The sequence below is a fragment of the Pleurodeles waltl genome, chromosome 11 (assembly GCF_031143425.1).
Source record: "Pleurodeles waltl isolate 20211129_DDA chromosome 11, aPleWal1.hap1.20221129, whole genome shotgun sequence".
Lineage (NCBI taxonomy): Eukaryota > Metazoa > Chordata > Amphibia > Caudata > Salamandridae > Pleurodeles > Pleurodeles waltl.
In genome coordinates, this window is record NC_090450.1 from 301,788,556 (window position 1) to 301,805,069 (window position 16,514).

The window sequence follows — 16,514 nt, forward strand, 5'->3', positions numbered from 1 at the left end:
TTTGCGTCATTTTTTAGCTTGGACACCTACTTTGCGTTAATGATATGCAAGGTAGGCGTTCCCTTCTAAAAAATGACTCCGAGGCATGTGCGCCGTATTTACACAAAAATGACGCCCGGGAGTGGGCAGGTAAAAAAAAATGACATCCAGCCGCTTTTGCGTCGTTTTTTAGCGCCTGGTCAGGGCAGGCGTTAAGGGACCTGTGGGCTCGGAAGGAGCCCAGAGGTGCCCTCCCATGCCCCCAGGGACACCCCCTGCCACCCTTGCCCACCCCAGGAGGACGCCCAAGGATGGAGGGACCCATCCCAGGGAACTTAAGGTAAGTTCAGGTAAGTATATATATTTTCTTTTTTTTTGTGGCATAGTGGGGCCTGATTTGTGCCCCCCTACATGCCACTATGCCCAATGACCATGCCCAGGGGACATAAGTCCCCTGGGCATGGCCATTGGGCAAGGGGGCATGACTCCTGTCTTTGCTAAGACAGGAGTCATTTCAATGGGGGTTGGGAGTAAAAGAAAATGGCGCAAATCGGGTTGAGGCGAAAATTTTGCCTCAGCCTGACTTGCCCCATTTTTTGACGCCCAAGCTCCATATTCCCCTACGCCGGCGCTGCCTGGTGTAAGTCATTTTTTTTGACGCACACCAGGCAGCTCCGCCGGCTAACGCCGGCTAACATCATTGAATAAATACGCCGCCCGCATGGCGCTTCAGAATGGCGTTAGCCGGCGTTAGATTTTTTGACGCACAACTGCATTGGCGCAGTTGTGCGTCGAAAAGTATAAATGTGGCCCTAAGGGTGGATTAGGCCCAGCACCATGCACAGAAAAACAGAAGAAAACAAAATGTCCATGCACATGCGAACCATGTGGTGCCGTTCATGTGCTGTTTCCTGCACGAGAACGTCCATCGCTCTCCTAAAAGTCAAAAACGTAGCATGAATGGACACACTGAATAATTCTGCTTACTGACGGAATTCTGCTGAGACTCGCTTAGTTTTTGGCCCATTTTGTGGAATTCTGCACAGCAGAACTCCGCAAGCTCTGCCCAGACCTACTAAATGTTTCATGAATTTAGCAAAAACTCATTTAAACATGAAAAATATTGCCACTGGTCCTCCCTCTGCGGAGTTAGCATTTACAATCCCTTCATTATGCCCTAGGCCTAACCTGGTCTTGCCCAAAAAAATCACTAGTCCTTTCTGAATATCACAATATTCTTTATTAATAACCACAACACCCTTCCCAGAACAATGTCATTCTGATACTCAGTACCCTGAAAAATCAGAATGTTATCTTTAAAAGCAACAATGAATTCCATCCACTTGAACTGTTGAAACATGAACCACTGAAAAGGTGCTGGACCTAATGGCATGCTTCAAAGTACAAAACGGTGTAGTAAAAACACTAAACATCGACACTAAACATCGTGAATGTTCATCCAAGGCAACTTGATGAAATTCTGTCCCTAAATCCAGCATGGAGAAATAGTCTACCTCTCCCAAAATGGCCAACAACTCATTGATGTTGGGAAGATGGGCACAGTTCAAGCTAAATACTTTGTTGAGATTGCACATGACCCCATATTAAAACGATTCCCTGCACTTTTTATGTATGCACCCCCCCCCAAGTCTTTTGGGAGGCTCTGGGAACCCCATTTCCCCAAGGCTGCATTCCAATATAACAGTGCGAAACCCTTTTCATGGCCAGTAACAGCCCCCAGCTACTCTATCCCACAAGGCCACTACACATTTAGTGGGCAAGATGGCTTGCACCCAACTCCCAAGGTCATTAACAGGCCCTGTTCCACATTCTAAAAACATAATTATTATTACATGTTATTTATATATTTATAAAAGTATATTTCATTTTATTCAGTTGTCTTTTCTCCTGCAGGTGAAAACGTTCTGTATGAGAGGATGCCTACAAAGCTTCAGAAAAAGAGGAAAAAGTAGCCAGGAAGAAAATACTATGTAAAACAACACAAAGATTCAGCAAAGAGTTCAGTTTTAAAAATAAACAGTGGTAAGAACAGTCAAGCATTTATAAAAAAAGATATAGTAGCCTAATAAACACAAAGAAGTGATATTGATAGTAAACAATTTAAAACATACAAATCACAAACACATCACAACAGAATATGAATTTGTCTAAAAGTGGAAAATGAGAACAGCACTGTTAGAAAATCACAGAGCTTCGTGATTTTTTTGTTTAGAAAAGAGTAATAAATTATTATCATTATGAAATCAACAATGCAAATTCTGTTATGAATTGCTAGAGTTAGTCATAGGAAGAATTTGTTGACAATCTTGGTGAAATGTAATTTGCCCTGTAAAGAAAATTGCTCATGCTCATTGTAAAAAAACTGAAAAAGTTAGCTAGACTAGTGAGGTCATTTAAAAAATGCTGACAAAAGAAGACTATAAACAAGATAATGTTGTGCCATCTGTAAGGGAGGCTGAAAACACATTTCAAGCATTGAAGCTTTTTTTAATTAGGAAAGCAATTATATGAAACATAGTTTCGTTTTTGTTATTGACAGAGATGCAACGGGTCAAGGGCAGCTTCTCCTTGAGGGCTGAGGGGCAGCCCCTCTGAACTTCCTATACATTTATAGCAGAAAATAATAAATGGATGTGTTCAGAGATGGGATCATAACAATCATAACTCTAAACAAATCAATGCATTCAAGTCTAGGCTTCTGTCCCAGGCTGCCTGGCCTGCCTCGCCTTGAAGAAGGAGACGGAATCAACTTTCTACATTGTACGCGCACCGCAGGGCTGACTGCTCTGAAGCCCTTCATTTCCATTGTGGTTTATGGCAGGATCCACTATAGGCCAGTGATGCTTTTAATGTCATAGCTTCGGAGTCTTCATCCTTCCATGAGGGCAGCCGCCTGTCATTCACAGGCATAGATCCCACCCTATCCCCACTCGTCACGCAGTAAGAGTGTATGCAAGCAGGTGTGATTTGGTGCTTTGGCTTTGGTAAGTGTTATAATGCTAATTTTTGTTATTTGTATTGTACTGAGACCCATTGTCATGCTAATGTCACCCACTGTGACACCCCAGGCCTTGGTTGCAGATCGCTAGCTCCTTTAGAAGTGGAGCTGCGTTATTTGTTCCCTCACGAAATTGATCCAAAAGACGTGCAGGTTCTTCCTCCCTTGTGAAATTGATCCAAATATCAGAGTCAAGCACAAAGGGAGAAACATGTGCCTACAGGAAAGACACTTATCTGGTGTATGGCTTTAAAACTGTCCTGATCATCATGCCCTTAGCATTATTGCTAAAAACATGGATTGATATGCAAACAATGAATGTAAAAGGGGATTTAGTTCCTCTTATTTCACGTTTTAGTTAATGTTGCATTCGCTGAGAGAGTTAGCTGTTTCATCATGCTGTGTTTCTGTATTTTTCGTACACTTCAATACTCTTGCATAGTGCACACTTTGACTTGTGCCATGTGTTTTATGAGGGGCTTTGATTGCGAGCTCTGGTGCTGAGGCTGAAGTTAAAGCAAAGTGCCTGTCAATGTGTTGGCCTCTCTGCAGAGCACACCAGACAATGGTCATGTATTCCTGTTGCAACTGAAATTCAGTGTAAATGTGTGTGAAGGGGGCGCACAGAGATCAAAATATTTAGAGGGCAAAAGCAAAAAGAAATAAAGTGCTTAAATGTGAATGAGCGTAATGTATGTTTGGGGTGGTAAAATGAGGGAGATGAGAGGAAGTACAATTATGCAAGAGTGAAAGGAGGGTGCTGAAGAAGATATAGGAGGGTGAAAATGTGCAGATGGATGAGATGTGAAGAGAAAAAGGGCAAACATATGTAACATTAAGCACACAAAACTGAAGGCCCTACTTCTTTCACAGGCTTCAGTATTATTTAATTCAGAGGCTCACTATTTCAGAATTGATACATTTCCAATGTTAAATATTTATAGCTAATCACTGTTGTTACTCATTTATCTTAAACAGCTAATAACTATTGACAAAACCAAAAGTTCAGATAGATTTTAGGAGTATCTTTAGCAACCAAAAAGATGATGGACGCAGTGCTGACACTTTTCAACCACTAACCCCCAGTCACAGATCTGGGTTTAATCCATCATTATATCGCTCACCATGCCACCCCAGTTTGGAACCAGACATCTGCAAATCAATCTTGACCCTTTTTCCCATGGGAAAAGGCCAGGTCCTCACTTTGCCAGAGGCAAACATCCTAGGACCGGTTTCAGGGTATCACTCTTCATCAGCCAGGCTAGCTTGAATCCAGTGGCACAGTGAGCATGCCCTTCCCACTTAGGGCATCTTTAGTGACACAATAGGACGATGGATGGAGTGATGAATCTTTTCAACCATTCACACCCAATCACAGATCTGAGTTTTCACCATGCCACCCCAGTTTGGACCCAGCCATATGCAAATCAGTCTTGACTTTGCTCCCCATGGGAACAGTCCAGCCCGATCTGCCATGCTACGTCCTCCCTAGACCAGAGACAAGCATCCTAGGGCTGGTTTCAGGGTATCACCATTCATCAACCAGACTAGCTTGAATCCAGTTGCAGGTTTTAGGTGTACGTCAGTTGTTATGTTATATTCGTCAATGCAATAACGTCTCGGAGAGAAAGCGAAGTACAGGACAGGTGGTGCATTATAGGAATCACAAAAATGTATTTTGCATGCTCCCTTTTAGAGAGCCTCCACTTTTTTCACCCCACTTAAAAACCTGTATGCACATATTTCTGTATGACTGATTGCAGCCAGCAGCTGTGGGTACTTCCTGATGCCTGGTTACAGCATTTTCTTACAAAGTTGATGCCATAGGCAGTGCAAGACACTGGGTAAGCACACACTTTAAAGGGCCTGAAGTTGCAGTGTACAATTCACATTAAAGTCAAGGACGAGCATATTAATGCAGTAAGATATGGGAAAGTTTCTAATGTGTTTAATATTTCAAGACTAAACATTATCACTGCTATATAAACCTTGCTTTCTCACTAAATTAATTTCCTTTCAAATGCACTGTTTGTCAATCTTTTTTAAATTTTTTCTTGGGAGGAGGACTCACCCTGGACCCATATTTTTCCATTGAAATTGCTCAATTCACTCGCTACATAAAAGTCGTACCCAGACTGTTACGCCCCACCACTTTCAAATGTCACCAGCCGCCACTGTAAGTGGTTATGAAGTGGGAGATGGTTCACTAGTTCCAAAAGGAAAAAAGTCGCACCAAGAAAGAAGATTTAATTATAGATGAGGGTTTGTAAAGATGGGCCCCACTTCCAGGTTATGAGTAGCATTGCAGTAGTGTTTGTAGCATAATAAAAAAGTCAATTGATAAGCTGATATTTTTTAAAAACAAATACTGTAGAAGAACAGTGAAGCAGAAACTTGTACAAACACCTGATCCATGCAGAGTAAAAAAACTTCCAAAGTTACAGTGGCATTCTTTGTTCTGTTTGTCACAAAAGGTGTGTGACAATACTTTCCATCAAATTAGAACATTGTCATTTCACCACAGTAAGATGCTCAACCTATTAGGAATGTTGTTCAACGTGAAAAAATGTGTTCTTCATCTACACTGAAAGATTAGTGAGCTGTTACCTGGGACACTTTCAGAAGTAACAAGTATTTCAGAGGGATTTCAAATAAGTGCTTCAGACTAGAAAGAGAGAATGAAGAAAGTATAGTTGAGTTAATGGGACGGGCAGCCAGTGTCAAATTTACTTCATTTTATTCTGAAAAGGAAATAAAAGAGACCCTCACAGAATCTCCCCACGGAGCTCATAGTCTCCTCACTGTATCACTCTGTAACATCCTCTTTGCCAAGAGGCAGCCAAAGGTTAATCATTTGCCACTGAGTTATTCTAAGAACAAAGGGGTGATCATGACCTGGACAAAAGTGGAGCAAGACTCATTTTTGCCTTCTCTGCTGGGTGCATCATTACCTGACTTTATGACTTGCTTAAGTGAAAATAGCTCCCCTAGGGTGGCCCAGACCTAATAATGGGGTATCATAGTATTTGCAATACACCTTGTAACATGCTTAAATTTCCATCTGCCTCCAAGAACAGAAAGTTACCCTAATGGGGCCTCATTACAATCCTGATGGTCAAAGACTGCCAGCGTTGTTTTGGCAGTACAATTTGCCATATTATGACTGTGGGGTAGTGCTGCGGTCTCACCGCCGGGACCGTTGGTTTCCCGCCATCGTTGTCCCGGCGGTTATAACCTCCCCTTCCCACCATGCAAAGGCTTGCGGGAAGAGGAGTCACAGGGCCCCTGCACTGCCCATGCACTTGGCATAGGCAGTGCAGGGGCCCCCAGGCACAGCCCCACCCTACTTTTCACTGTCTGTGGAGACAGTGAAAAGCGTGACGGGTGCAGCTGCACCCGTCACACGGCCGCAACACCGCCGGCTCCATTAGGAGCCGGCTTCCACCCGCCGGCCCAGCGGGGATGTTGTAATGCGGTTGGCGGGATTGCGGCTGCATTGGCGGCCGCTCGGCGGTCTAACCTTGGCGGGCGGCCTCCGCCGCCCACCAAGGTTGTAATGAGGGCCTTAGCATTAAAAACTAAAACTTTGCAGTTTTGCTTGTCTTGCTTAGCATGTTTTTACCAGTCACAAGCATTCTGTTTTCGATGGAGTGGGGAGGAGCGGACACACTGAGGACTGGAAATGATGCCAGACATGCCTTGACGAATTATAAGGCTCCAAAGAAGAGTGCCACACAAACCAACAAATGGTGAGCGACAGGAGGACTCCAAGCTCTATTGAATACCACAGAGTCTCACATGCGAAACGCATGTGCTCGCAGGCTCGACCCTGAAAAAATGGTGTGTGTAGAAAGGTCTCCATAATATTAAAATAAAAAATCAGGAAAACTAAATACATTCTCATCTTTTCATTCTGCCCTGTTTGTAGCCATTGGGACAAACAATGCAGTATGGGTGCAGACATACGTCATAACATGTAAGGATGCTTAGGGTTCTTGGGCATGTTGCTTGCAATCCCTCCAACCCTCTCACAGGTAGCACACTGAATATTCTCCATTTGCGGATGGGAAACTGGGGACAGTGCCAGAGCTTACAGCTTTCATGAAACGAGCAGGCCTGAGGAACATGTCGCAAACATCCCCAACGCATAGCACTGAACAGGCAGGTACCACACTGCAATACATACAGGGTTTCCTTCAGAGAAAGAACAGTATGAGATGCAGGCATGAGCACCAAGCATCCTTCTAGGTGGCACTAAGTGTTAAAGGTACCATGCCAGCTGAGTCTCCCTCACACACTAAAATCTTAGCCATCGTCTGTGCACCACAAGTAATGTAAAGGCGCACATCACTCGCACGCACAAACATGTATGCATAGTTGTAAACAGATGGCACTGTGAAACCTCACCCATCAATGTAGCATAGCTTCAGCATTATCATCATTATTAGAATTATTATCTGTATTAATACTGTTAATGGAAAAGGCACATTGAGGACTTTCGGCTTTTAATACTGCACACTCTACTTTACTGCTACTTAGGCTAACGTTCCAAATAGATGAAGACACTTGGCATTAAGGGGATAGTACCGCAAGCCTCGTTCCTGCCTGCCCAACCTTGCTGCCAGCTGGCCCTATGCCAAGTGAGGCATCCCCAGTCTGTCCTGGATTTTTCACTTGCATTATTTTACATGATGGAATTTCTTAGCCCGTACAATCAATTTGTTTTTAAAAAACGCAACCCCTTGAGCGCAAGATGCGCTTGAAAAGAATGCCAAGACTGTCTCAATGTGCCATCGGACATGCTTCTGCTGGACATTTATGAAATCAGAAGTTCTCTGGCCCAGTTTTATCTTTGTCAAATTTGAGAAAGCTTAGAAACACGGCAGCAGTAGGAACTCCAGCGCTCTCCTCCCGTGCCCAGACAGGAACTCACTGTGCAGCAACGCACAGCATTAATTATCCATTATTCCCTCTGTGACAAGCTGAAGTGTCTGAGTTAAGTACCCGGAAGGTAAGCAGCCATTAGTGGCATCTCAGTGGCAATAAGGAATTCCACCGTCACTCTGACAACCTGACCGCTGGACTCTGCACGTTTACCACCTCAGAAGAGTAAGGTGCCATCTGCGGACACGAAGGTGCCAACTGGGGACATACTGTGGTAACTTGCCAGCTCAGATCACTCTCGCATCAGCGTTGTGCTTATTTGTTTTGCAGTTTGCCGGAGGCACTTCGTAGCGCCAATGACAATGTTAATTTTCAATTTAATTTTATTTTTATTTATGATTTGGAACTCAACTGAGGTCCACATAAAAAGGGGAACAACAAAAGAGAAAAAGAAAAAAAGAGGAAAAAAACAATTTGTATTACAGCCAAACAAAAAATCAAATGTACCCTTTACATCTAGCTGAAAACCATATAAAAGTTTATAGTATAAATAAGCCAAGAATCAAAATTACTATTTATACTTTAGAACCAATCAGGTACAAAAAATTAAAATTAAAAGATATATACAATAAAATATTACATCAAAATCCTATGTCATGGGTACCGGCTTTGTATATACACACTCAATGAAACTCCAATTCAAAAGAGGTAAGAATACCGGACTGTCGGAAGACAGAACCACGTTAACCATAGTACTGGTGGTATATACCTGTGCAAAAACAGCATTTTCACAATCCAATCTTGCGCTCTATCAAAAGGGGCCTGCTTTCTTCAGTCCCACATATTAAATCATAGTAATATTATAATTATTATGAACAAGTTAAAAACAGTGATCCTATTAATTTATTTAACCAAGCCACCTGACTAGCCCTGCTACACAAATTTCTTAAAATAAGTTTAAAATACATTTGAAAACATTTAATATTTTAAAACAGAATCCTTCATTCGGAGGATCAAACAGGGCTTGGAAAAACTCAGACACTGACAACAGAGAGAGCTGAAGACAAATTGGTTTTAACCATTTACGCCGAAAAGGGGCAAGAGAAGGGCAAACAAATAATACATGACGTAAGTCTTGAGATTCTGCTGGACAAAAGGTACACTCATTTGCGGTACCATACCATTTTGCTAGTAAGGTGTTCAAAGGGAGCAATCCCTGTCGAAGCAGCGACCAAAAGCGCCTAACGCTATGAGGGATGTTCCAAATGAGATACAGTTGTGATTTTTTTATTACTAGAGTGTTAACTATGTTCACAAAGGAGCTTCTTTTTTTACAGCTCTCCAAGTCTTGGCGGAAGCTCAGGGTCCACGAAGCGTTCTTCAAAATCGCCCTCAGATGCAATGGGGAAAATTCTAGGACTTGGCTACAATCTAGCTCCAACCTTTCCAGGGCAATGGAAAAATTCTTACAAAAGGCGAAATTAGCCTTACTGTTATCTAAAAAGAGCTCTTTCTTTAAAAGTGATCTTATAGTGTTTTCTTCGTTCTTTAAAATTGAGGTGGCCAATCGTATAACCCTGCTAATCCTTGAGCATACACGCTTCTAAGCCCATTTCAAGCCTCAGAGCCGCCACTGAGGCTGCCGTGTTAACAGATAAAAATGTTCTGATAATTTTACCTTCTACTTGATTTAGGAACCCCCATGTGGAGATGTCTATGAGTTCCACCCCATATAACAGGGATGCAGGAATTTTAACTCGATACGCTGATAAAAGGTCAAGGAAATGCCTTCTCCCTGTGGCTGTATATTGAGCCCCCAAACCTCTTGCCTGACCTTCAGCCTTTGCTTTATTAGAGGCGATGTGGGCAACATCGCTAAGGTTCCCGCTCACGATTTTCCCTAAGAAGGGATAAGATTTCACGATTTTAAGATTTTTATTGCCCAATATCCAACGATAATTAGGGAAGGTAGTCTTTTTTTTCCCAAGAGACAGAGAACCTTACTTTTGGATACATTGATCTTCAGATAATGAGAGTCAGAGTATTTTGACAAACGCTGCAAGCGATTCTGGAGGACTTTAGGGGTTAAATAAAAAATTAAGATGTTGTCAGCGTATAACAGGCAGCAAATTGGGCGCCCACCCACTAGCGGGGGAAAACCATTACCCTTAGACAAAAAGGAGGGGAGATCTGAGATGTAAAGGGAAAAAAGCAGGGGAGCCAGTAGACAGCCCTGTTTTAACCAGTTAGATGTAAAAATCTTATGGGATAAACCTCTATCACCCCCAAGGAGGATTCTACACCATGTATTGGAGTGGAAAGCTATTATTAACTCCAGGAGGGGTAAAGGTATCCCCAAGCTGCATAACTTAGACCAGAAGATCTCTATCTACTTTATCGAAGGCCGTGGAAAAGTCTATGAAGGTGGCATAAACAACCCCACCTCTCAGTTTAACGTATTTTTCTGTAATAGTTTGAAGCACCATGATGTTATCTAGGTTACTATGTTTGTGCCTGAATCCAGATTGTTCCAAGGGGATGATGTTATTCTTCTCTGCCCAAGACATCAGTCTAGAGAGCAGACATTTGGAGAAAATGTTTCCCACCGCATCGAGGAGGGCGATCTGACGATAATTACCAGGACAGGATCGGTCACCCTTTATATAGAAGGGTACAATTATGCTACCAACCCACGAGGGAGGAATAAATCTAGAGAGGAAACATCTTCTAAAGACCACGTATAAGATTTTAGAACAAGAGCTCCTGTCCTGTTTTATAACTGATAAAGGAAGTTCGTCTGGCCCCATTGCAGCGGAAGAACGCATCTCACCAATAGCACAGTCGATCTCTTTTGTTGACGGGGAGAGAGCGTGAGAATTCTTGGAATTTCTGGGAGCCGGAAGGGTGCAACCCCATTGGAGGCATACAGGGAGGAGATGGATTCTGACCATCTGGCTTCGGTGATTGCAGCAGGGGAGGGACGGATTCTTGACCCACAACCTTCACCCACTAATGCCCTTTGTAGCGGCTTACCGGAGCTGGATCCAGAGCCTGTCCCCAGCTTCTTTTGCAAGACGAATCTTCAGCCGCTTCTTTCTCCTTTTTAATATGACAACCCTGATTTTCCTTTCCTCTGAGAAAACTAAATACTGGGTCCTGACAAAGTTATTTATTTCTCTATTTAAGTCAAGCAATACGCGGGTGATTGCTTTCTGGGCTACTTTATGCCCCCCGAAAAGTTGTTAACCACCAATTGCTTCAGGAGATCAGAAAAGTTTAGCAACTCAATTCCCTCCCAATTAATAAGATTAGCAACCAAGGGAGCTAAAATTGCTGAAACACCAGCAATTCTCTTAAAATTCTACTGGATCCTCCCAGTCTTATTAGAAAAACTCTGGGTAAACCCACCAGACATCCAAGAGTCTAATGACAATATGGAAGTTTCTAAGGTAATAAAAAGCAAATTATGATCGCTATAAGGGGTACTTATTATCCTAAGATCTTCCAATAGACCGAATGAGGAGTAGCCCAGTACTAAATAGTCTAAAATGGCCATTTCCCCCGGAGAAATATGCATAAAAGAGGCAGGGGAATCCGAAGTGGACCTGCCATTAGCAATAATACAGTCATTTTTTTTAAGAAGACTAAGGAGAAGTTTATCCCTTTTGTTTGTTTTAATTAGAGGGGGAACAATACAGTCTGGGATACGCAGCGCTGTTTCTCTCTTTACGTCGCGCATTTGACATAGGGCAAAGTTGGAAATTTTGCAATTTAGATCTCCCATTAGTGCTATCAGAGGAGGGAACTCGGTATCTGAGGCGTCCCCTATAAAGGCAAATACCCTTTCTAACAGAGAATCGTACGCGGCCTCTGGGGGCACATACGCATTAATTAATAACAAAGAGGTAGGACCTGGCGAGGTCTTATGCAATCGAATCGTAAGAGCCATGAAGAGGTTGCTGAGGTCTTTAGAGCAGGAATAATCCCATTTGAGGGTGTTGGACAGTAAACAAGCTACTCTCCCTTTAGCATGTCCCCTTCGAGACGAAGAGGCCTTACAATCAACTACAAAATAATTATCCCACAGCAAGTCTGTGTCTGACCAAGTCTCCTGAAGACAAATTAAATCTGGTTTGAGTGTGCTGAGGTAAGATAGTTTTTCCCTACTAAATTTTACTCCGGCTGCATTCCAGGAAATTATTTTTAAACCTCTATTAGGAAGAAGGCTGGAGTGGGTCCCTGGGCCCCCGATCTTGCGCAAGGGCTCCCGGGAGCCAACCTCAATCTTCCCGGGCAGAGGTGGCTAGAAGATTCGGAGCGTGTCGTGTCTCCTGCAGTAACACCCGCCTATCCTTCCCTGTTAAGGACACTTTGAGAGCCTGTAGATCTACTCTAGGTCTATAAATCGTAAAATCCGTGTCTTTAAAGTGGGCCGGGGGATGGGGCCTCTCAGAGCTTTTAGTCACAAACATTTCCCCTCCACAAGCAGTGTGGGACAAGAATGGAAACACATCAATCCCCCGACACTGCAGAGAGTCAGCATGAGAGAGGACCAGGTTCGTCATGTGCAATGAGCAGAAGGCAACCCTAGCCCTGAGACCACTGCCGACCATCCTTAGGGAGACAAGATCAATATCTTTGCTGGAGATGTGATTAAAAAAACTGGATTCAGAAAAGCATCTTAACAAGGTGGACCTATTTAAAATTAAATTGGGATCAAAAATGGGGAAAAAGTCAATAATCTGAGAATCCGAGTTACAACCTGTTGAAGGAGCTCCTTCCCTGGACAACAAGATAGAGGATTCGATGGAAATGGTCTCCCGTCTGGGGGGGCAAAAATGGGGAGGCGGTTGGAGTCAAGGCTGGGATAGTAGGAAGGTCGGTTAAGTGCATGCTTACAGGACCCCTATTGGTAAAATTAGGCCTACGCAGAGAGGGCATACTAGTCTGCATCGCGTATGGCTCTATATGAATTTGAGGAGAGATTGTCCCATAAGTTATCACTTCGGGAAACAGTACTTTCCTTCTTTCTTTTCTGCTGATTCGTCGATTTGGTTTCTTCAATCTCTTAGGTTTTTTCCCACCTTTGGCGAAAGTTCTCCTCTTAGAATCTTCTACCGAGGATAACAACAGGGGCGAAATTATGGGCCTTTTTTTTTTGGTTGACTGCTCTTTCAAAGATGGGGAACACCTTTGTAAGGGGCTGGAGGCTTTGTGCCAGGGGATTGCCCCTCAGAGTGGGAGAGTCAAAAATAAATCAAATGAAATCCACAGGACTACTTTACTTAACTTTACATCACTAGAACAGAAGGTTTGGGAGCTTCCCGCTTGAGTACCCACATCCTTGCACAAGTGCACATTTTGGGGTGCCCTGGGGGAAGTCCTGGACGCCTTCTGATCAACAAGAGATTGTAAAGGGGCGACGTTAAACTGAGTAAAATCAAGAGATACGGCCTCCTTTTTATCTTTATTCATCTTCACTAAAATTGCTGTTACGGAGCCAAGGATACAGTCTGAGCCCCCTACGAATTTCTCCAAAAGCTTTAAAATGGAAGCAAGGAGGTTTTCCAGATTGAACAATGAAGCTGAGAGCCTGACCTCAGATTCCAAAGGTGGAATGGGCTGGATTCCACTGACCTCTAAGGCCGGCGACGCAGACAAATGAGATTGGATATATAATGAATCTTGTAACGACGGAGTACTATTAAACAGGTCCAAACCTGATGGAGTCGAAAGGCCCTTGGACCTAGGGATCACAGACAGAGGCGAAGGATCTTTTGCTTGGGGGCTATTTCTCTGGAATAAAACTGGGTCCAAATCTGGCAGTGTAAAGTCACAGGGTCCGATAGCAGTAGACGCTGTAGGAATAATAGCGGCACTTTACAGAGAGTTTTTCGGATCCAGGTCAGCTTGAAGAGGAGAGCTGACTGGCCAGGCAGGTGAAGAGGAGGGACAATGCAATGGCCCCAGCTCGCTCCAAGCGGGCCAAACAGACACAAAAGACTCAGCAAGGGAGGTTATAGGGCCCAATTCCAAGACCCTGGTTCCTTTTTCCTATCTTGCTTCTGCCTGGAATGGCTCACTTAAGAGCTCCCTTGGGGACTTCATAAGTGACTCTGAATCCAGGGGTGCAATGGAGATGACTTCGCTTTTTGTTTCCTGTGATGAGGAGTTCTCTTTACCCCAAAAGGAGAGAAGATGCTTCTGCGATTGTCCCTTCAGCAAGAGTGCTGAGTTAGCCGTGTTCTGTATGGGGTTGGATTTAGTTTTAGAACAAGACCTTCCTGAAAGGAGGAGATGACCTGAACGGAGCATCTTCATGGTCATAATAGAGAGTACCCACACTAGGGGCACAAGGAGGCTAATACAGCAGACTTGTGATTTAGGACAAACTCGCTCTTTACAAATTTCCACTGCTTAATCTCCAACTGACTCAGACAAGGCTGGCTTAATGGACTTAACGAACATCCAGCACCAACCAGCTGCCCGTTGTTCCTTGGTGCGCTTTGTACCTCAGCTTACCGCAGAATTGGCTGTGTCCACGAAGAGCAGTGCCTGCTAAACTCCGGCCCGACCCACCTCGCGGTATCTTTGGCAAGAGCAGGAGCGTCAAGAAGAAAGTCTGAGTCTTCAGAGCAAGGGCTGCTTATGCGAAAGCAGAGAGACTAGATTCTCCCTCGCCCACCCAGCAAGCCGCACCGGGACAGGCCACTTCGACGATGATCCGCAAGAGAGGGCGCGGGGAGGGTGTGTGGCTAGCTGCCGCGACGGAAAGTCTACCAAGTCCACAGGCCCACACAATGCAGACCCAGAGTGCTGTCCCAACAGAGTCCCAGTCTGCTTCCCAATAATGCGGGCATGAGCAGGCGTGCCGTTGTGGGAGTCTGAATCCCAAAGGAATAAGTCCTGCTATGCGGGGAAGCGCGTCAGTGCCTGGGAGGAGTGTCCAGGGCAGGAGCCCTTTAAATTCAGAACAGCGCTCCCGCCGCCGCGGGAAGCACGTCAGTGCCTGGGAGGAGTGTCCAGGGCAGGAGCCCTTTAAATTCAGAACAGCGCTCCCGCCGCCACGGGAAGCGCGTCAGTGTCTGGGAGGAGTGTCCAGGGCAGGAGCCCTTTAAATTCAGAACAGCGCTCCCGCCGCGCGGGGCGCGCCCGGGCAAAGCCCAGGCCAAGGGCGGGCCTGTCTTGCGCCCGTCATCGCCAGGAGGAGACTGGGCTGGGCCTCCCCCCTAAAGATTTTGTTTGCTCTGTTACATGGACTTGGTCTAGAGGTCTCAGGAATTTTGTCTGTTAAGTCTGACTAGTTTCATCTGACCACGAGCTTCATTCAGCATTAAAGGGGCCAGTGGAGCAAGTCTTTCTCTCCTAGGGGCTTCTTTCCCCCTGATACTATTTGTGTCCGATAGTAGGAATTAGGGCTGGGCCATTTTTCCAGACGTGTTTGAAATTATTTAGCTGGGCCATCAGATAGACGATATGGGGAAGAGGAAGGCCGATGATGTATCAATACCCCACTCTCGGATTAAAAAACCCAAAAAACGTTCTGCTGGGAAAGTGGAGGGATGTTCTACCACAAATCTACAGCAATTCAAAACAATTGATTCATTGTTTGAAGAGGTTGAGGCTATAATGAGGAGTCCTTCTGTTGCTGGCCCTTCTATATTGGGCACTATTTCTTCCAAAAAGATTCCTGATCTCTTCAAGAAGAAAACACAGATGCATAGAGTAGAGGTCAAGGCGGATTTACACCCTCCTCCTCACTTCCAGGGTGTAATTCCTTCACTCTTGGAGACTTCACCATCCTTGGTGGAAACAAATGGATGTTTACATGTAGAAGGTGCACCTCTCTTGAGGTGCATGTCTCCGCCTCCTAGTTTTATTCCTTGTTCAAATAGGTTTTCGGTTTTGTCTTCTAATTCTGTAAGTCCTGGTCAATTACAAACCTTATCCGCAGAAGGAACTGACAAAGACTCTCTGGATAGTAAGATGGGCAACAATGAAGCTTCTCAGTTGGCTATCATTTCTCAGAAACTAGATGATGTTAAGTGTCTGTTGGCATCTTTGATGAACAAAATCTCTGGACTCTATGATCAAAAGTCTGGTTGTAATTGCATTGTGCCGTATGAGTCTGTTCCTTCCTCTGATTCACTGATGGAAACCAAAAAACCTAGTTTCCCTACCTTAGGTGACAAATCGACATCTCTTTCTACACACAACATCGTTAGGGGAAATAATGGCAACCCTACAAGGCATGGCAGGTCTGTTTATCACACCACGTCTTCCATCCATGAGCGAGTTCCAAAATTAGGTGTAAACAAGTGTGGACTTACTTCCGGACGAGGGGATAAAGGTATTCCTTGTCCAAAAACTTCTCAGTTAAACTTAGGAGGAATGCCCTCTGTAGCAAGCTGTCGTGTTAGTCCCCGTTCAGCCACACACCTTGATTTTTTGACACTCTCGCAGACCTGTGACCTCAAGGGAAGGTCAAGAAGGAGGAGGGAAGACGCCACTATATATTTGACTAGGGTGCCAAAGCTACCTCAGGGTAAAAGAGAGTCGAGTGACTCTCTAATTAATAAAGTCATTCATTGGATACGCTCCCAGAGGAACTGTCTTTCTGTTATCCGGTCTG